At 39.7% G+C, this 22,315-nt stretch overlaps 1 protein-coding gene across 1 annotated transcript in view; it reads right to left on the minus strand.

Moving 5' to 3' along the window:
* LOC128600282 (retinoic acid-induced protein 1) overlaps positions 1-11,981 on the minus strand; it is a 36,569-nt gene extending 24,588 nt beyond the window's left edge. Inside the window, exon 1 of the mRNA XM_053612647.1 lies at positions 11,812-11,981. The gene's annotated coding sequence lies outside the window, so the exon portion shown is untranslated. The remainder of the gene's footprint in view (positions 1-11,811) is intronic.
* Positions 11,982-22,315: the final 10,334 nt, after the last annotated feature.

Below are 22,315 nucleotides of genomic sequence, written 5' to 3' on the forward strand. Positions count from 1 at the left end.
GAGAGAGAGAGAGAGAGAGAGAGAAGTAAAAAAGATAAATGCTCATGACTTGGAATAAAATAGAAATGCAGAAACGGATGAACACTGCAACAGGGAGAGGAAATATATGAGCGTGAAACAGACGCGCAGTGAAAGTCTCAGATGCTAAAATAGACACACATTGCAGGAGAGGAAATAGACAGGGAGAAAGAGATTCAGTGTGAACGACATGCTGTGTGTGAGCGTGTAAGTCGGTCAGGATAAAGGTTTGGGGCAGAGGTTCTTCTCTCTGCAGTACACCCAGGCTGAGTGCACTCTGTCTCTCCAGCTCACTAACATAGTAACTACCTTTTTTCCATTACTCACACTAACACAGTGGGAAGATTCTCCAAGATCTCTCTCTCTCTCTCTCTCTCTCTCTCTCTCTCTCTCTCACTCTCTCTCAAGCATCAATTGTCTGTGAGGACAATGTCCTTCCCAGTCTGATCCTGTTCCTCCTCTAGGTGAAGAATTGAAACAAACACAAATGGCACAAAACACAGAATATATTTTAGTATATGTGTAAATGCTGATGTGTAAATGGTGACAGGTATAACTACAAGGAAATAAATGGTTTGTCCTCTGATTTGTATTACAATAATTTTTCACAATCATTTATAGAACAATCCCATAGTTCTATTATTGTACCACTAAAGCGTTAATCTATGCGGGATAATAGCTCTTTAGTAACATTATTATTATACATTAAACGTGCACTGTGTGATAGAAAGTTAACTGCGGTCTGACTGTGCCAGTGAGTAAAATGATTACAAATTGCAATCTGGAAGCTTATGACGACCAATTAGCAGAACGCAAACTGCTTGCCTAAATCATCACACACCAGGCTGAAACCACATTTAGTTGTTAAGTAATCTCCAATAGACCTGCCTAAGTGCTTTCTGACACTGTATGACAAACCATTATCTATAACAAAGAGTGTGGCCTGAGAACTGGCAGCCATTTTTAACCCTCTAGTTAACCCCTTTAAGTCTCGGCCTATTAGTCAGTTATTTATCTTAAATGACATTATCCATTAAATACTATGAATTATTCAGTAACTACTGTGAAATTAATCGGAAAAGTAGAGTAGTTACGAACGTGAAGAACATAAAAGTCTTCAGGACAGAGGAGATTTAAGCTTTGTGGTCTCTCAGTAAAATAATAAGAAAGAGAAAAAGAGATACTGGTGAGGGAACTGGTTATCGTTAGCAATAACAGGAACTAACTTGTCTTGTGGATTAAAAAGTATGACGTGTTGTTCATGAATAAATAACACAATTGTAATAATTGGAAAATCACTGTAGTATAAGCAGAATAAAACACTTCACACCATGCTATTATATGCAAATTTGCGTCGGGCTGTATCACACTGCCATGATGTCTGTTATTTTTGTAGAACAGCATAGTCACAGCATTGTGATATTCCTTACTTATGCCACGGCACTGTTCAATGCTCAGTTCTGATTAGTCAGAATTTCTTGATTAATTTTCTATAACAGAAGCTCTGAAAGTATCATGGTTTCTATTCAAACAAGTTCGAATACACTATAGTTTCTCTAGTTACAACTTACACAGGGACTTGCATGTATGGCGAATGCTCCATGTAAATGGATTCTAAAAATTCTCTGTGTAATTACTGATTTGGTGAAGTTTTCTGTGAGGTGACAGTCATTTTCTCCTTTTTGGAAGGACTCTACTGTGTCAGTGGTTTGTAACAGTTAGAGGTAAAGCTGTAACTTTTGTAAAGTTTTTCAACATTGGGATGTGATGTTATTGGAACTTTTGGGCAGTAGCATATCACGCCACCCTGCTATTGATTATTTTCCTTCAACACTTGGGTTCGAGGTTGCACGTAGTTTGATGAAAGCTAATTGTTAGCCATAAGCGTTCATTAGTTGGTAGGAATGTTAGCAATGTCGTTAGGAATCTTGTTAGCTTTGTACAAAATTCCAGCGCAAAACTTTGGTCAAAAACATTTCTTGACTGATTTGATGAAATTTCATGTATGCAGTAAAGTACTGTTAATTTAACTTCCTCTTGTACAATTACATTTTTAAAATCGTTTTTAATTTTAATGATCTTTTAATTGCTACTGTGTTGTGATTCTCACAAACTTAGTAAGATTTAGTTATGAAACAAATTTTTTTTTTTTTATTCATGATGAGAAGTAACACATAAACTCACTTTTTCACACACTGATGCTATTTGTTATTTTCTTTACTTATTTGCACTCAATTATACATTACTTGAAGTGTCTGAAGTGTCTCTTACATGAAAAATAAGATTAATAATGTATGGAAATTAACTTGGATTATTTGTATACATTTTATAAGATACTTAATCTGCTTAAAATGTTTTAACATACATTTGAACGATAAACTCTGTGAAAAATACATTCAATATATATGGTTTCATTATATATTTGCGTGTGTGAGAGAGAGAGAGAGTGTGAGTTTGTGTTTATTTGTTATTGTAGTACTGATTGTGAAGCTTCAGCATGATTCACTGCAGCCACGATAATGCAGTCTGCCCAACACACACACACACACACACACACACACGGACGCATGCGCACACACACAATTAATTTTGATAAACCCACTCATCTTACTCTTGCTCCACACTAAGATCTCTGTGGACACACACGTGCACAAACAGTACCACCCCCACCTCTTCAGCTGTCTGAAATGCTAATGTGTGTGTGTGTGTGTGTGTGTGTGCATGTGTGCGTGCATGCATATCAGAACGCCCTGTCTGTGATGGTGCATGAGAGTGCGCTCACATGTTTGTATTTGTTGAAATCGGACCAAGCCTGGCATGTGTTTACACGTATTATTTTGTGTGTGTGTGTGTGTGTGTGTGTGTGTGTGTGTGTGTGTAAGCAAGAGGTTGCACTTAACACCTTGCAAGATGAAAATTGTGAGGCGATGATTCATACCCTGAAACAGACACACACACACACACCAACTCTCTCTCTCTCTCTCTCTCTCTCTCCCTCTCTCTCTCTCCCCTGCACTCAATTTCTCTCTCTCTCTCTCTCTCTCTCTCTCCCACTCTCTCTCTCTTGTCTCTTTCTTTACCTCACACACAGCAGCAGCAACAGCATCTCATCATCTCTCCCGCAATTAGAGATATGTGTTTGTGTTTGTGTGTGTGTACTCGTCTGCATGCTTCACTGCAGATCAGGCATGTCCACTGCGAAGAGAGAGAGATGGCAGTCTGACTGTACCTGCAATACAGCGAGTATGAGCTGGAGCAGGTGGAGGTGGACTGGAGCATATCTTCACTGTTCTTCTATCTCAGACTAACATGTTCTCACAAACATCTATATGTTCTTCCTAGATAGTCTGCTTCCTAGACATAGTGTGTGTGTGTGTGTTACAAAAACTGTTAGCAGCCTCCTGCTGCTGTAAATTAAGAGGTTACGTGAAAGAGGTGAGAGACACAATAACGTTTTCACACTCAAAACCTAGGTGCTTACTGATGTACCTACAGTATACTGCAAACGCTTCAGCTTTGTGTCATTCAAATGTACAGCTTCCCTGTGCACAATGCACCTTCTACGTCGTAGGACAAACAACCATTGTCACCTAAACGCCATTGTCTTCTCTGTTAATGGTAATGAACCATCCCAGTAATTTCTCAGGAATTGTACTAGGCCTCATCACACATGAGTTTGGCTTGTGTTCGCTTGAGATTGATCACCACCAAATTCCTGTGTACAAATGCATGTGTGAAAAGTGTTTAGATTGTGTGTGTGTGTGTGTGTGTCTGTGTGTCTGTGTGTGTGTGTGTGTGTGTTTACCATCAATTTTCCAAAACTTAACTCATCTTTCAGTTGTGGGACTTTCCAGATGCACAGCAAAACAAACAAACAAACAAACAAAAAAAAAACAACACCGAACGTTTTCATATTTTACCAATAAAAGTGTAATGCAATGTCACTATTTGTATCTGTATCTGTTTAAAGCTCCAAATATCTGTTTCTTTATTTGTATATGTATCTGTATTCGGATTTAAACCAAAAGTAAGTGTTGTTTAAAAAAAATGATTATTATTATTTTTTAAATTAAATGTTAACCCAATTACTATGTCACTGTAAACAGTATAAAATAACAGGGAGGCTGTATAAATAAGTCATTTTTCATATATGATAACAAAAAATGCCAACATGCTGAACATACCTTTATTGATCTCAACCGGACCGAGTAAGCTGGGGGATGATCTTTCAAAACAACAGTGCATTTTGACAACTGTAGCTACCTAATAATATTTGATCAATTTCATTTAATTTTTAATTTTTAATTTTTTTGCTGGACATATTTTCAGTAGCTGCTATGAAGCTGTGCTGCTGCTAGTCAAAATGGGATCCTTTTAAGCAGCATTTCATTGCAAAGTCTGGATGATTTTCAGGTAAGATTTTCATTTACTAATGATGAAGAGTGATGAAAAACATGTGCCATGTACATACAACTTAATCTTTTTTTTTTTTCCTATGAATTAATTAAGTTTGTCAGGGACCCAATTGCATATTTATTTTGTGAATGTCAGGCCAGTTTCTATAGAAATATGAAAGAAATAGGGTTTTATTTTGGAACTCAGTAAGGCAGTGTTTACTGGCTGCTATTGGAGAAAACCTCTTACGATAGAATAAACAACAACAATGAAATAAAAGCACCTCCTTTTCAGTGTACCTCCTTTTACAACAATTACACACAGATAGATTTATATGTTTAAAAAAATACATATGTTGTCTTATGTATTTATTTTATGAGTTTATAGCTTCTCAAAGGATTTTGTTAGCATTTAGCATTAGCATGAGCATTAGCAGTGTACCTCATTGTATACAGTATACAGTTGTCAGTAAAACAGTAACTTCCTGACCTGGGCTACTGAATTTTAGCTGTAATATATTGTTTTAACCAGTAATCCAAACAAACCACTTACACTGTTTGCATCCTTTTTTTTTTTTTTAATGTCAGTGATGGAAATAACTTCTTATAAGCTGTTGTCATGGAAACAAAAATGATGCCACCTCAAGCCTCTGACGTAACTTGGTTTAACATGCTTGGTTGCACACAAGGTAACATGGTCTCACGCTTGCAAATGCATAATTCATAATTCATGACTCAATTTATGAAAAATGACATGTTAAAGGTTAGGATTAGGGTCAGGATTAGCATTCGTATATTTTCATATGAATTTGTTACTATGAAATCTAACTAAATCTAACCACCCTCCTCTTGCTTGTTGATCAGGTTCCAACAGCAGCAGTTTGGTGCCAGTATTGAATAGATTTTGCCAGCTGAGTAGAAAGCTGCAGAACTGTTTTAGCCTTTAACACTGGCTCGAGGAAAAGGGCGTGTGTGTGTGCGCGTGTGTGTATTAGTGCCAGATAATGTTGGGATGCAGACTGCTGTCTATGTTGTGACTGTGTGTTTCTGGAAGTGTATATGGGGAAGGCATTTTTTCATATCTGGGTGTGGAACAAATGCTCTGACAAGGATAGCAATATTTGACAGTTTTGACCTTGTGGGGACATTTTGCTGGTGCCCACAAGGAAAACTTTTTCTACAGCATTTTTTTTTTTTTTTTGATGGACAAGTGGATGAGGAAAGGACCGGACAGGTACACACCAGTGAAAGTGGGCTGGGCACCACTTTCTGCTCTTTTTTTCTTTCTTTCTCTCTCAGAGAGAGAGAGAGAGTGAGAGTGCCAGCGGCATGCCTGCACCCATTATCAGTGCCGCTGGCATGCCATGCCCATTGTCTTTGCTGCCGGCATGGTACCCTGGCCATTGTTCCCTGTTGGCAATGCTCATGTAACACGCACATAGACACACACACTTTTACACATAAAGAGTACTACTCCACTTTTAGTAGCCTTCTGATGGCTTTCCATGGAAGATAATGCACTACGCAGCTCTATTTATTCTTTCTCTCACTCTCTCTGTGTTTCTCTCGCATTCTCTCTCTTCTGTGTTTTCCACTGTGTACCTACTCTCTGACATTTTGTTTTGAATGCTAAACTTGTAATCCTTACCCAAGATAGATGTGCTGTGGCCCTGTTGAATCAGGTGTGTTAGATCAGCATATGAATCCTCAGGAATCAAGCCAGATGCATTAAAGGAATACTCCAGCATTTTTCAAGCGAAGCTCTATTTACCAGAACTGGAGGTAAAGTGTGATTACCATGGACATGGCTTTTGATATGTTTCCTTGTACTGAGTAAAAAAATACAACAAAAAAAGTTTAGTCAATACTATAATAATGGAAGTCTAAGGGCAGTTGTTGAAATAGATTTTTGTAGAATGCTGTGTGGGTCAGAATAGCATAAGTAACAATAACATTACTTACGAGTGTTTATAGGTTGGATTTGGTCTTGGACAGTTCCCATGCACCAACCAGCTCTCCCCTATCACACAAGGCTATGTCTCGATCAGCTCCCTTGCTCCCTAGGTCATGAATCAGTATATAGTGTATATGAGTTCGGGAACTGGTAAGGACCCTGGCTTACTACACATTGGGACTCTAATAACACAATTTCTGGTGACATGATTACATACTTGCGTTGTAAAACCCCACTAAAAATGCAAGTTTTATATGTCATATAAATTTGTCAGCTTAGTCACATGCATTTCTGTCATGGTTCTTCAAGCAGGATTGTACACTAGCTAGTGGAATTAACAAAAAAAAATCATTAAACACTTAAACGTTGTTAGACTCAAACAAACAGTATATAGAACGTCAAATGAAGTTAAAAATCGCTAAAGTACGTAATAATTTGAGAGCTATAATAACAAGCTACTTACTTTTGTAGACAAAGTTGGCTTAGAGTTTGTCCGGCATTTTTTCAGAGCTAAGAGGCTTCAGAAAGCATGACGTCATTTCCAATAAGGGAACGTAGTGAGCATCAATGCTCCCTGGTTTTTGTGGCGCATTGTGGGACATTTTAGGGAGCGAACTTTCCAGTGCACTGGAAGGAGTTTGTGATTGAGACAGCCCTTAAAATAGCCGACTCCCTGATCGGTGCCCTGAGTACTGAGCTAGGGAGCTGATTGAAACGCACCCACAGACTACCAGCTCAAGAGGATGTGTCGTAACACGTGCTTCCTATGAGACACAGGAAGCCTTCTCACTGCTACATCATAGGGAAGCGCAACACACTCAGAGGAAAGTGCTATTCTCCCTCTTCCACATACATGAGTTCACAGATCCCCATGACTGGCTAGTTTTGCTGTGACTGACAGGGAAGAGAGAGTTTGGCAGCATGGCCAGTTTTGCTCTCTGGGATGGTTTCACTGTCAGGATTTGAACTCATGATCTCTAGAAGATACTGTGACTAGGGATAGGGATATACGGATATATGGGGATTAGGTTGAAAACTGCGGGTGTATTCTTTACTGAGACACAGCCTTGAAAGAGCATGGCAGCGATAAATGCACAGAGAGATGAAAAGTGATGTAGAGTGCTGTGTCCTTTCTGAAGCAGTGAAGGGCTCATCTGGACGCAGCTAGAGGGCTGTTGTCATGGCCCACTTTACTGTGCTGTGGAAGCTAGCAGCTACATACTGTCCCCAGAGAGAATACTTCTGTCCTCCCCCTCACACAGCCCAGTAACCCCATCAAGTGCACGCACATGCACACATGCCCACTCGCAAGCTCAAACTCATCTCTCGCTCACACGCTGAGGAACGTAGACGGAATACAGACGCACCAACAGACGTACGCATACACACTCGCACACCCTGCCCCCACCAAGAGGCTATTTGATGCAGCACTACTCAGAGTCAACCAATCATGGCCAGACTGCAGAGAGAGCCGGAGCTCCATCATTCTCACTGAGACAAGACACCCGACCATACCTAATCCCTCTCTCACTCTCTCTCTCTCTCTCTCTCTCTCTCTCTCTTTCTCTCTCACACTTAGTCACAATGCATACAGATTCACACTGCACGCCTGCGATGTCTCAGTCAGTGGCATGCTTTATAGTGTCAGCTCATATTAGTCTCTGAGTCTCTCTGCTTTGGGGTGTTAAAGGGTTAATGACCTGCTCCTCCTGAAAGTCTCTACAGCACCTGTTAAGAAAGACCGAGTCTCATTATGGAGGTGGGGTTGATGCTTTTCACAGGGCAAGCTCCCACTCCCCTTCTTGTCATTCGTGGCATAATTCAAACAACCGTTTGAAGCTACAAGAAAACTTTTCTGCTCTGATCATGGCAGGAGGAAGAGAGAGAGTGCAGGAGAGGAAGCAGGGGAAAGAGAAAGGGAGAAAGAGAGAGAGGCTTGCCACACACATTTACAGTCAAGTTCTCTCCTCATCTGCTGTCTGTCTCTGCTCTGATAAAGGCTGTGTGCCCCCGCACTGCCTCATCTCTTCTCCTTTCAACTAAAGAAGGGGTTCTCAGCTGCTGTGCCCTGAAAAGTAGTGCGCACTAGTGGGACTTGCCGGGTGTATGCTAAATGGGGCTGTGCTGCTGTGCTCTCTCTGGGGAGGTTATATGGATAATATAGGGCTGAGTAACTCTGCTAGAAGTGGGACACAAATAAATCATGTGGATATAGAGCTCCAACCAATGCTACAAAAACCCGACCCTGAAACTTAATGCAACGTTACGCCCAAAGTGAGAGTCTCTAATGGCTAGAATCTGCTAGGACCTTAAAGTGAGTCATTGGTGAATTAGCAGTCATGGGACTGAGTGGTGTGGAGGTTCTGCTAGGATGTATGGTGCTTCTTTGATGCCTGACATTTTAAGCATATCTCTTAAAAAAAGTTTGATAGACACAAATTGACACTCGTGTCCTCAGATGTTTTAAAATGAAGGAAAAGGATTTCAAGAGGCTGTAAAGCCATGCTGCAGTCTGTCTCTCTCTCTCTCTCTCTCTCTCTCTCTCTCTCTCTCTCTCGTTTGTGTGTGTGTGGTGTGGTGTTGCAAGGTGCAGGCGTTCTGGGCCAATGAGCCGGTAAATACAGCAGGCTACAGAGAGGAAATGAAGGCTGGATCTATTTGGAGGAGCTGCCGATGACCTTCCACTGAGCTGGATGACATCCAAGTGATTTCACCGTGCTCTGCGCCGCCACTGACGGCATGCACCAGCATGCTAAACATGCACTCTCACTCACACACACACACACACACACACACACACACAGCCATGCAATCTCTGACGCGCACATGTAAGTGCCAATATATAACACATGTGCTTAAGGGACATGGAGCAGCAGGTAGCAGCAGGTAGAGAAGCTTATTAAGAACTAAGGATTGAGTTTCATTATGTATTTACATCAGAAGTTCAAAATTATTTATCAGGGAAAGAAAATGTTTTGTTTTGTATGATTAACCCTAGAAAACATACTATATAAGTGTTTCCGTCATATCAAAACATGAAAGACGGAGACTAATCACATACCCAAGGGGTTGTGAGGCGTCTCTGTATTGTTTACGAGCCGGGTTTTGACATGACTGAGCAGAAACGTAGTTGCACCTGTGTTGCTTCCAGGTTGCTTTGCTCTTGCAAATCTGTTTTCTGATCTCAACTCAGCTATACTCAACTATAATCTGTCAAAATCATTTTTTTTGTATATATCTTTTGAGAATTGTACTGTGTGTAATTTGTAGTGGGTTCATACAGCGGGTAAAGTGTCCTGTGTGAAGCTCAGTGTTCCCTTTTCAGTGCTAAAACCTGCAAGGGATTACACTTTAAATGTTATATTGATCAAACGTTCAAAAGACCAAACTGTCATCTCAGTTCATTTATCTTGTGAAATTCCTGTGCATTCGGCAAGGTGAACGTGCAGCAAGCATTAATGAAGGCAGTGAGTACAAACCCCCCTGCTGTGCTGCTTTGCCTCTCTTCATTCCCTTGTTTCTGTGTTCCACAGCATGCTTAGTGAGCACAGAGGGAATAGCATCTGGACAGAAATCATCCCTCCATCCCTTCCTCCTCTCCTCTCCTCTCTGTCCTGTCCTGTCCTGAATCTGTATGGATCTGTTTAGAGTGGTGCGTCACTATGCGTGTGTGCTCTACACAGAGATAAACACCTCTCTCTCTCTCTCTCTCTCTCTCAAAAATAAATAAAATTATATATATATATATATATATATATATATATATATATATATATATATATATATATATATATATATATATATATATATATATATATATCTCCTGTCATCTTGTATTACCGCTCTCCATCCATTCCTCTCACCTTGCCTTGTGTGCTAATCTTGTTTCTGTTTCCTCTCGTTCTACAATGTCCTCTAAACTCATCCACCTCTCTTGCTTTTCCCGTTCTCTTTCTGCCCCATGCTGACCCTCAGCAAGGTGGCAGTTTCAAGTTGTTGCATCAGCCCTCATCCCCACCACTACTGAAAGGTATAAAATGCAGGCTGTTTAAGCAGTCACTAAACGTTCTGGGCTTCTGCATGTGAGCAATGGTGCGTGTTGAATGTGCTACCTACAGCACTGACATGTTTTAGATGTGAATTTGGTCTTCTCGGTGGCTATATTTTTATTGTTGACATATTCAGCGTGTTGTGGCTGTTGCCAGATTTCAGCCTCTGCACTGGCTCTAATTCACTCATGCATCGATTCTGTCTTTCCTCCCTCCCTTTTTCTCTTCTCTCTCTTTCGCTCTTTCTCTCCCACTCACCCGCCTCCTTCTGCCTCACACCTCTCTGTTCTCCCACCTCCATATCCCTCTCTTTCACACACAAACATACACAAACACAGAACCACACACACACACACATGAAATCGCTTCCATTTCTCCCAAAATGCAGTCTTGCGGAGCAGGAGGCTGTCTAGAGCATCAATATCACTCAGCTGTGACACTGCAGTCTCGGTGCAGCGTTTTATAGGTTAGGGCTGTCGTAGTCTCGCACGTCTTCCCCATCAAGGGCACAGTATGTGTGTGCGCAACAACACACACACACACACACACACACACACACACACGTATTACTATCTTAATGGGTTGTACTGAGGTAGATTATAACCTTACCCTCAGTTACTAAATTTAACTCCTTTTGCTTTTCTAGTCTCTCTTGGAGATCAGCCAGATGTCTTCAGAACATCAACATTATTGCATATTTCCATCAATATGCTGAAATTTGGTCTTTACAACAGGATAAATGCACACCCCTAAAACCCTCCACATAAATATTCTCAGTTCTAACACAAACACCTAAATATAATCAATAATGCAGTCTTGCAATAACAAATCTCACACTTTGCCCTTGGTTTATGTTTACACCTCTATGAATCACACCACTTGCACCCTACAGGTTATGCGTGGTCCATGTAAACAGAAGTCTTGAGCTCGAGATGCAAGCAAAGTTAAGTGTCAGCCGTATGCCATAGGAATACTGGCTGTTCTCTGGAAAGCCCTAAATATAGCTCTTGTCACATTGTGCATCTTTCTGTATAAAGCCAGTAGCCTCCCGGGACAGCAAGGCTGACACAAAACGGAGACGATCGTCATCAAAACAGACACATGTCCAGCATGCTACCTTTGCCTCAGACCTGAAGTCTGCGAACAACATTAAAAAGGAGAAAAATAAAACAATTCTCTGTGCATATGAGTGCAGGTGTGGGGATGAGGCTTTCTTTTACATCAAAAGACAGAGGAAGTAAAGGAAGCTGATCCTGGACCAGCCTCCAGATGGATGCATGCTCTGTCCTCCAACACGCCCCCCTGTATCAAGCGCATCTTGCCCATCGTCCCTGAATTCCCCGCGTTCATTCTGCTCATGAGGCTCTTGGAATGAGGAGGAAGTAAAGGTGCCTACCTGCTATAGTGCTCTTCCCAGACCCTGCTCCTGCAAGCGCCTCCTGCAAGGCGAAAAATGGCAGCAGATATTCCCTGTCAATGGCAGACTCCTCTCTCTCTCTCGCTCTCTCTCTCTCTCACTCACACACACATACACACACGCACGCACACACACACACACACTTTCACTCTATCTATCTCGGTTTCCAGCTTGCTGTCGCTGCCATGTTCGGAGCGGGGTGGGTGGAGGGGGTGTGTCGGTTGGGTGGACTGGGGGGTGCTGTTGTGGGGAGAAGTGAGGAGAGAGAGAGAGAGAGAGAGAGAGAGAGAGAGACTCAGGGGATAAGAAAGCAATTAGAAAGCAGCCCTTACTTCCACACTGAATGTATAATGGAATTAGCTTGAAGGGGGGGCTGCCTCTGCCAGTGAGTCTCTCAGGCTGTCTACAAACCAATGCACAAGAAGAAGAGGTAAAGAAGAGGAGAGAGAGAGAGAGAGAGAGAGAGATGAGCGTGAATGTGTGTGGTTGTGATAGTGAGAGGAGGAAGGGGCGTCAGTCAACACAGGCGGCCACCCACTCCAACGCTGTCAACTGAGGAGAGAGAGAGAGAGAGAGAGAGAGAGAGAGAGAGAGAGAGAGAGAGAGAGAGAGAGAGAGAGAGAGAGATGGATGCCTGTTTAAGGCTGCCTCGCAGGTTAGGTTCAGAGAGAGGGTGCTATATGTTTGTGTGTGTACGTGACTGTGCATGTGGGAATGTGTATATTTGCTGATGAGTCAGACTCCACTGATTTAAGGATTGTAAAAAAAAATAAAAAATTGAAGGCTGCCAGTAAGGAAGAGTGTGAAAATGCAAGTGCAATCACAGTATAGTGTGTTTGTGTGTGTCCTTGATTGTGCCATGAATGAAAATGAGGAGGCGGAGAACAGAATCCTTTAATCTGTCCTTCCCTTACCTCAACAGCAAGCCTATACATTCAGCGTGCTTTCATACCCCTCCAGATGCAAGATGTCTGCGCATTTTTCCTCCCTTCAGAATAAAGAGAAAGCTTTTGGAAGACCCTTGGAAGGTGTTTATCTTGCATGTTACATTCCCCATACTCCTCCATATTCTACAGCTCCTTTAACGCATCTTTTGAGATGCTGTGTGCTGTGCAATATTCGCTATATTTAATAGCTATTTTCACTGCTGTTCTGACACAAAGCCCTATTTTGCATCAAAGACTCTGACCAGCAGGTCATAGGAACTCATTTGGGATTTCTCCCGTCTCCACACGCTTTTTATACGAGACAACACGTAATCATCCAACCTTGACAGCCGCAATCGCACACCAGGGGGCCAGAGATTGGCTGGTTGGCTGTACCCAGCTAGCCCCAGCGGTCAAAGAGTATAAAATACAATATATCAGCAAAAAGCATGTTTCCCCCTAGACTTACATTCAACAATAGCAGCATTTTTTGACAAGACAAAGTCTAAAGCAACATTTATTTATTACAGTAATTCTATTGCCAGTGCTTTTGGGCCTATTTACTTCATAGTCACAGGAGATGTCGCAGGCAATCAGCACTGTTGGCATATATTTGAATCCCATGTTAAGCATCATCCTATCATCAGATTATTGTGTGAAATGTGTATTTAAATATATTCACATTCACACACATTTACATGATTAGTTACCACTCACTAGCTAAAATATGTGACCTCTTTCTGGTGACATCAATTGCAATGTTAGATGTGTTAGATGTGATTATTTGTGCATTGGGTATGTACTGGTGAAGATTATGGATTTCAAAGGTATCCAAAGTGGCTTAATCGTTAGCATGTTCACTTCACACCTTCAGGGTTGGCAGCGATTCCTGCTGCTGCTCTGTGTGTGCGGAGTTTGCATGTTCTCCCCGTGCTGCAGGGTTTCCTCCGGGTACTCCGGTTTCCTCCCCCAGTCCAAAGACATGCATGATAGGCTGATTGGGTGATTGTGCCCTGCGATGGATTAGTACCCTGTCCAGGGTGTACCCCGCCTTGTGCCCGATGCTCCCTGGGATAGGCTCCAGGTTCCCCATGGATAAGGATAAGCGGTATAGAAAATGGATGGATGGATGGAGTCACTTGTGTTACTTTAAGTTCTCTTGTAGGCAATTGCTTAAATGGGAACTCAAAGTAGGAACTAACGTTGTGAGTGGAGAACTGAAGAACCCTTGGACCACAAGTGCCAGTGACTCGGTCTGAGGAAGGTTTTGCATTAGTCAGTTTCATACCTAATTTGTGTAGAATTGAAAGAAAAAAAAAATACTCTACTCGCTGTTGCTATGGAGATGGAGCCTCCATATCTCATGACCTGCTTTACCTTGATTTAGGTTACAATGTGCTACAAACAATTCTGTAATATTTTAGGCTAGATTTGGTAATGAATCTGATCAGATTCCGTATTTTGTTCCTCTGATATCAAATCCAGCATTGTTTTTTCTGATATATTGGAAATCGAATTTATTAGTCATTTATTAGGCTAGTCTTCCTTGACATGAGTCTTTAAAATTAGTCTACCAAAAAAAAGAAGGAAGGAATCATTTTCCAAATTTACCAACACTATTCTCATGCTTTTATAGATGCTGCAGACTTGTTGAGTATCTCTATACAGAACAGAAACCTCTTCTATACACCCACAAGGCAAAATCCCCTGTGCTGAATTAACACCTACTGTGTTTACTGTCCATCTGGACACAAAATTAAGAATATCAAAGTTAATTCAGCATGGGTGTTAATTCAATGCTGGGACTGGTGTTTATAATAATAATTAACACTAGCCATCACAACCTGAACTCAATTAATGCACAATTCTCAAGGTGCAAACTTGTTCATACATCAATCAAACCCTTTGAATGAATTAAAAGAACCACAAGTGAGTTTGTATATGGCAGAAAAATGAACAAGTAATGTGGAAAACACTGAACTAAGATTGCAGCTGAGAGGAAGAGAATGGATACTTGTCACTATAGTTGCTCTAACATTTCCTTTGGTGTTGAATATTTGATTAAATATGTGGAAATTTTTTATTGGAGCAATGTAATATTGACCCTCACTACCTAGTTCCTCAAGCATCTATATATTTTGAATGAAATAAAGGCTTGATCCATGTTTCACAGATAAATATGACTTCATTGAGTCATTTCTGCCTGGTGATACACTAGCGGGGTCATCAAGCGCAAATTAAACACGTCTCTCACTATTGTTTGCTCACAAGTTACCAACATGAAGGAAGTTGTTAGTGAGCCCCTGCATTTCTTGCACCCTGTCATTTTCCTAGAAAGAACATATGGTAAGATCACAATCTGAGACCTGTAGTGGGAAAAATCCTAAGCCTGAAAAATAGATCTGTCTAGTCAAGTAAATATAAAATCGATTGTAAAGTCAGCAGCATCACAATTTTTAACTGGTAGTGTACGTGAAATGATTCAACAGTGCCTGAAGCTGAAGTTCCACAAGTCACCAGCAGACAGTGGCTTCAACTAACCAGCCAAATTCTGGCCTCCTGTGGCTCTGATGTGCTCATGATCAATGGAGATCAAAAGCATGTGTGTATATGCGTATGCAGGATGCTCAGTGTTGCTATAGAGACAAGCATGGACATTGGTCAGCACGCAGAAAACATTTTACCAGCTTATAAAGCACTGGAAAAGGTTACAGGCATTAGAGGTGTTCATGAGCAGTGTTGAGCAAATTAGTGAGGAAATGTCATTCATACCAATTAAAAATACCTAAAGGTTATTAATATAATTTTTTAAAAAATAAAAATTCATTCTAAAGCCTAATTCAAATAAGCAATTAATAGCATGGAGTTGTTTTATATTTTGCCATTGTTGTGACACTAGATACAACATATTTATTTGGTGGGTCTGATGGTGCATGGCTTTTATTGTCTCACTAGCTAGTGGCAGACACATAAATGGGTTTTTGTTGTATAAACAAGCACATACCGTTTAACATCTTGTCAATCAAATAAGCCATGTCCCAGTAAAGTCATAGCCCATGACCTGCACCAGACATATGCTTGGACTGGCCTGGGCTGTAGCCAGGGTTGCCAGGGTCACAGATTTTATACCTAATTTTTTGGAACATGGTTGCAGGTGGATTTTTTGTGCTAGTTTAAAATAGTCCAAGGCTACCAAGACCTTGGTTTAAAGCAAATAATCAAAATTAAATCAAACCAATTTCTGCAAATATAGACTATGGTGAAAACAAAGGTAAAGGGTAAGTGCAGATATTTATCTATTTAGAACATTAGATTAAAAAAAAAGTAGAACATTTTTTCCAGTCTGAGTATCTGTATATGTGTCACTGATAATGTCTATAGCATGCACCAAAAGCAGCAAAAAATTAGCAGCAAAAGAGAGAGAGAGAGAGAGAGAGAGAGAGAGAGATGTATAAAGTTTGATATTACAAACCACCTAATTTCCACCTATTTGCTGCACAGTAGGTAAGAAATGCAAACCACTCTAACAAAATACTGTACACACAGGCAAACTTCGAAAGAGTTGAAGTGAATAAATATGTGAATGTGTGTGCATGGTGCCCTGCGGTGGACTGACATTCCATCCAGGGAGAAGTCACCCACCCAGTGTTTCTGGGATTGGCTCCGGATCCACCGTGACCCTGACAATGATAAAGCATTTACTGAAGATGAATAAATGAATGAAGGTTTTGTATTATAGCAGCCTTGCTTTATTCTGGTTGGGGCAGTTGTAGATTAGTGTCATGGTGTAGGTGTAGGGCCCCAGCAATTGTTCAAGCCCAGGGCCCCCCACCAGCCTAAATCTGCCCTGCACATCACTTAAGTATAACATCAACTCAATGTAAACTTTTTTGATGACATAGTTATAAGAGACTTAATTGAAATAAATAAGAGATTTCAAGATAGGTTTCAAATAATGTTTTTGTTATATGTTCAAATAATTACACTGCTGCTATTTATTAAAACTCAGGTACACCCTAAATTATCCAGTGACTAAATAAACAATATTTTCCCAAATTGGAGTGCAAATGTAAATATTGTATATTGTATATTGTTTCATGCCAGTCAGAGTGTAAAAAAAAGGGGGTTCAGAGAAACTGCCCTTTTGATGATTTTGTTTTGTGGCAACAGTTCTCAATCAATTTTATATCAATTAATTCAAATGTCCTACATTTGTAACCTACCATACCAGCTAACATAACATAGTACCTAATGATACTTTACAAGCATACCCACATGTGGTGTCACTGTTCTGCCCTCTTTCTGTCAATGCATGTTAATTGTCATTTTCTTTTTTTCATCATCAACATATTGTCTAAAATGAACCATGACCTTTGTATTTCAAAACGTTAAGCTCATTACTAATTAAACTAGTAGACTATGTCTGTCTGGAAGACAAGTGACAGAATGGTCATAAGGGAATACTACTAATTCCAGCTGATATCTGTAGATTATAGGTTACTATAATCTCATATGTTCATCAAGTGTTATTTCTCTAAAATATGTGTGGACGCTTTAAGAGAGACTATGAGTCATTGTGACGTGTCACGTATTGGTGCGTGGTCTTGGTCAGGAAGTCAGTCCTATACTGTGGTTACATGTGGTGTAACATATGCTGTTCATTCTGGATGTTAAAAGCATTGGTTCAACCAATCCGTGTGTCAGAGAGGCATAATTTATGATATCTAATCAGTGTGAAAGCACAGATGCTGTATGTAAGGAGTACATTGCTAAAGGGCGTGCTGCTATAGGAAAATAATCAGTGACAGGGTGGTGTGATGTGAAACAGAGAGCTGAACCACCACAACCCAGACCAGATTACTGAAGATGATGAAAGAAAACATCATACATCACCGTGTTTTCATTACAAGGATGACAAACTGATTGTTGCTGAGTCATTGCTGCTGCTTGTGGACTCCATTTTGTATATTCTTACTGTAGGTGATAAAATATGCAATGAGAAAACGTTTTGATGTTACATTAAAAAAATAAAATAAAAATAGTATGTTTACAGGCTGGTCAGATTTTTAATGTGTCACTAAGCAGACGTGAATAACACAGTAACCACGCCATCTAGTGTAGGAACTGTGTGGAACTGACTCAAGCTAAGAATCTCTACAGAAGTTCTGCATCTCACATCTGACTAGTTTAACATCTGTTAAACAGAGTTAAACATCTGTTTCTCACTTAGCCCACACTGCACAGGACTCAGTGCAACCTGGACACAATATAGCGTCTACAGTGGTGTGAAAAAGTATTTGCAAGTATTTGATTTCATCTGTTTTTGTGTATATCTCATACTAAATAGTTTTAGATCTTCAAACAAAATAGAACATAAAACCAAGGAAACCTGAGTAAACGCACAATACAGTTTTCATTAATTTATTTTTTTTATTGAAGCAAAAACACCTATCACCAATGTGAAAAACTAATTGCCTTCTTAAACTTAAAATCGGGTTGTGTCAACTTTAGCAGCAATAAATGCAACCAAACGGTTCTGATAACTGGAGATCAGTCTTTCACTTACATTTAGGACTTGGACTTACTCCTATACTTTGGATCATTATCTTGCTGCATAATCCAGTTGCGCTTCAGTTTCAATTTACAGACTGAAGGACTTTCTCCTTTAGGATTTTCTGGTAGAGAGCAGAATTCATGTTTACCTCAATTATTGCAAGTTGCCCAGGCCTTGAAGCACTAAAGCATCCCCACACCATCATACTTCCACCACCATGCTTGACCGTAGGTATGGTATTCTTGTTGAGGAATTCTGTATTTGGTTTATGCCAGATGTAACAGAACCCATATCTCAAAAGGTTTGAGGATTGACAAAATGTGTTTTGGTAAAATTCATAAAGGCCTTATTGTTCTTCTGGGTTAACAGTTGTTTTTGCCTCACCACTCTTCCATGGATGCCATTTTTTCCCAGTGTCTTTCTGATAGTGGAGCCATGACCTTTATTGAAGCAAGAGAGGTCTGTAGGTCCTTTGATGTTGTTCCATTCTGCTGACAGAATGGAAATCGACTTATCAGACATTTTCAATCAGTATAAGCAAATGAACAATTTTATCGCTGCAAGTCTACTATAAGATTAGTCAGGACACAGTTGGGTTTCTGTGTGTAGAGTATTGTGACTCGGTGTTTAGCTGCTGGTGAGCTGGGTGATGGGAAAGGAGAGGGATGTGAGCCCACTGCTAGGCAAACAATTCACACCTCTCCACAATAACAGACAAAACAGAAAAAACAGACAACACAACTAAAGCTTTTTGGTTGTAAAACACTGTATACAACTGTCAGAATAACATTATAAAATTTAAACCTTGTAGGCTAGGTAAAAAAATAAAAAAAAAAGTTATGAAAAACTGCAAGTTCTTAAAGCCCTGAATGTCTACAGTACTTTCATATGAGCCATTAACCACTACTGTGGAATATGACCATGGAATATCAGAAATAAATTCACTGCTGAACACAGGCATTTGTGGTCTCTGGTTAAAAAAAAAAAAAAAAGAGTTAAGCCACTTTCAGCCTACAGACTAAAGTGTTCCTCTTACCAATGGGTCAGCCTTAGTTCTAACCTTCACATTCTCTCTAGGAGCTCTTTTAGTTCCTAGTGTTTCTCCAGCTTCTTTATCTCTTCCTTCATTCCTTCCGCCACATTTATCAGTGTTGTTAGTCCTGCTCCTTATGTATTATTACTCTGTCTGTTTGGTTTACTACTACCTGTTTTTCTTTCTATATCTCAATTCAAATTTTATTGGTCACATAAACAGTAAACAGTACAACATGCAGTGGAATGCTTTTTTCAACTGTCTGTGACATAAAAATAGAATTTACATAAAGCAGAATTTACTTTTATATAGGTAGGAATGGAAAATATAAAAATATAAAAAATATGATATAAGGGATACAATAATCACTGGCAGAAACAGTAAGACTGTATTTTGAATGAGGTATATGCATATGGTATATGTGAATAAGATATGTGCAGTTGTTTGTACAATATAAGCTGTGTAACATCACACTGAGGTAGTGGGTGTTGTGCAAAGAAATCCAAGCTCTAGTTCTATATATGGAGCTCATACAGCATTTTAGCTAGTTTTCTGTGGTTCCTCTGGTCCATTCCTTGCAGATTTTCCTGTTTATGATCCCTGCCATGATTATTGCCTCTGTTCTATCCTACCCTGCCTATTTCTACAAGTCAGATGCCAATATCTGTTTATCGGACATTCCATGGAGAGCCTTATTTTACTTTCTGGGCTGGCTTGATTTAGCTGGTGGATGGTGTAGTGGGTAAAACCACTCCCCCGATGGGCCAGAAGTATGGAAACAAGTCAACAACCAACACAGCATAATGTGGGCTATTATTTGACATCTACGTTGTTTAATGAAATTAAGCAAGTTTTCAAACTGCATATAGATATGATAGGGTTGCAATGTTTATTACTTCAATTACACATCAATTATATTTCTGGCTTCACTATAGGCTGAATGCAATTTCACAGAATCCAATGAGTTTGTAGTGCCATCTTGTGGAAAAATTAAATGCCTCTTTTTCCAAAACATAAATCCTATACTGCCACCTAGCATATACTATAGAACACAGTTTCACAAACCCTTGTACTGGATCATATTTCTATTGCATTTCAATCCTCTATTTGGTATCTCTACCAAAAGTCCAACAAACCATCTGATCTGTAGACATCAACAGATGTTTATTTATCTTTAACATAATATATTCAATCATTGGAGTATGTTACCTACTCAAAGTATGTTGAATATCTGTGAAGTGAAAAAAAAAGGACAGCTTGATAATCTATAAAGTAGCTAATAAACCTCACCATAAACCTTAGAATTAGTTGATACACTGGTTGATAACAAAGACCTGACAGGTAGAGTGGATAGTGGACTAGCAGCATAAAGATAAAGTGTAAAACTGGTCAATTTACTAATTCTGGGATGATTTCATTGTCTTTTGTGATTATTGTGTCTCATATTCACTGCACCATTTAATATATTGTACAAATTTACAGTTAGTTGAAACACTCCAATATAGAGTATACTTGCTTGGCTTGCTCGGCTTGGTGTTGACTCATTTTATCCAACCCAAAACTAATTTTCACCAGTGTCAGAGAAAAATGTGCTTTCTAGGATAAGGGGGAAAAACTATTACTAACACCAGATGTATATAAGAGGAAATAAGTATTATGTAAGGACATGATCGTGCCATTACCACCCCAAAGTTTGCTATCACATTCTATAAAGTTTGCTGTAACACATCACAAAATGTTTTATTCCTCAGAAATTTGTCACAGATTACACCACAGAACTTTTTTTTGGAACTTTTTAATTTATGCATGGCATGTCATACTTTTATCCATTTATAGTTACATTTAATGTTGTGGAACATTTGCAAAACAAGTTAGTTCCTATGATCAATTAATGGATCTTGTATGGTAGCACTACTTGTATTGTTCTCTGCTTGATATATCGCTTTGCTTGTATTTTTCTCATTTGTAAGTTGCTTTGGATAAAAGCGTCTGCTAAGTGAATGAATGTAAATGTAATGTAAATTATCACTTACATTATAGAAGCCATAAACAGACGTTCCCTCACCAGTCTCTCTTTTTTTTCTGATTCTTGAGACTCATAGATAGATAAATATTGAATAAATATCTTCTTACAGAAAACCATACTATACTTTGAACAAAATATGATACCGTACCACACCCAATGCATGGCACAGTATGCTGTACGTATGCGAAAGTGTTTATAAGTGCGGAGGTACTTAGGCTACTTTTGCAAACTATATATGAGTACATAATTTACAGCAGTCTTACAGCCTATATAAAAGACTGCTCATTATCTTGCACCATCTGTAGGTGCTTGTATTCATGAGCACACAGCTTGTTCACATGTAAATATTCCTCATAAATAGTATTAATCAGAAACTACTGAATCACACCGCCTGTTTCCCTTATTAATATTCATAACATATTTACATGACTTAATTTAGCATTGTCACAGCACGCACTTCCCAAAACCCAGGCAAAGCTGTAAAATTAAACAGCTGAGGTGACAGCTAACATACGTGTCAATCATGTATTGCATCTCAACCCTCTTGCCTGCCAATTAACTGTTAATGGCAAAATGAATACATAGGTAATGAGGAGAAATGATGTGAAAAATCAGTGCACTTGAAAGGGAATCTAGAGCTCAAATTGAGGCTCATAGTCAGGGTAAACAGGACCTGAGGGATTTGTGGTAACCATTCTGAAAGTAGTGCAAACAATGTCCAGTTGACTGCTTTTATATTTCAGTCAGGCGAAGCGGAAATTCAAGGAAAACTCCACTCTATATGTTTATATTGAAATATTTGTAATGTGTTTTGTAATTCTGGAGCTAATTTGTTGGTTGGTGCGGTATTTTCAGTTGTGTGCTGCTCTCACGTCACAGTGGACATTGCTGATGCAGGACACTGCTGCAGAGTTAAATAAGAGAAAAATTTCAAATGACCTCAG

Source organism: Ictalurus furcatus, chromosome 2 (assembly GCF_023375685.1).
Source record: "Ictalurus furcatus strain D&B chromosome 2, Billie_1.0, whole genome shotgun sequence".
NCBI classification, from domain to species: Eukaryota; Metazoa; Chordata; class Actinopteri; order Siluriformes; family Ictaluridae; genus Ictalurus; species Ictalurus furcatus.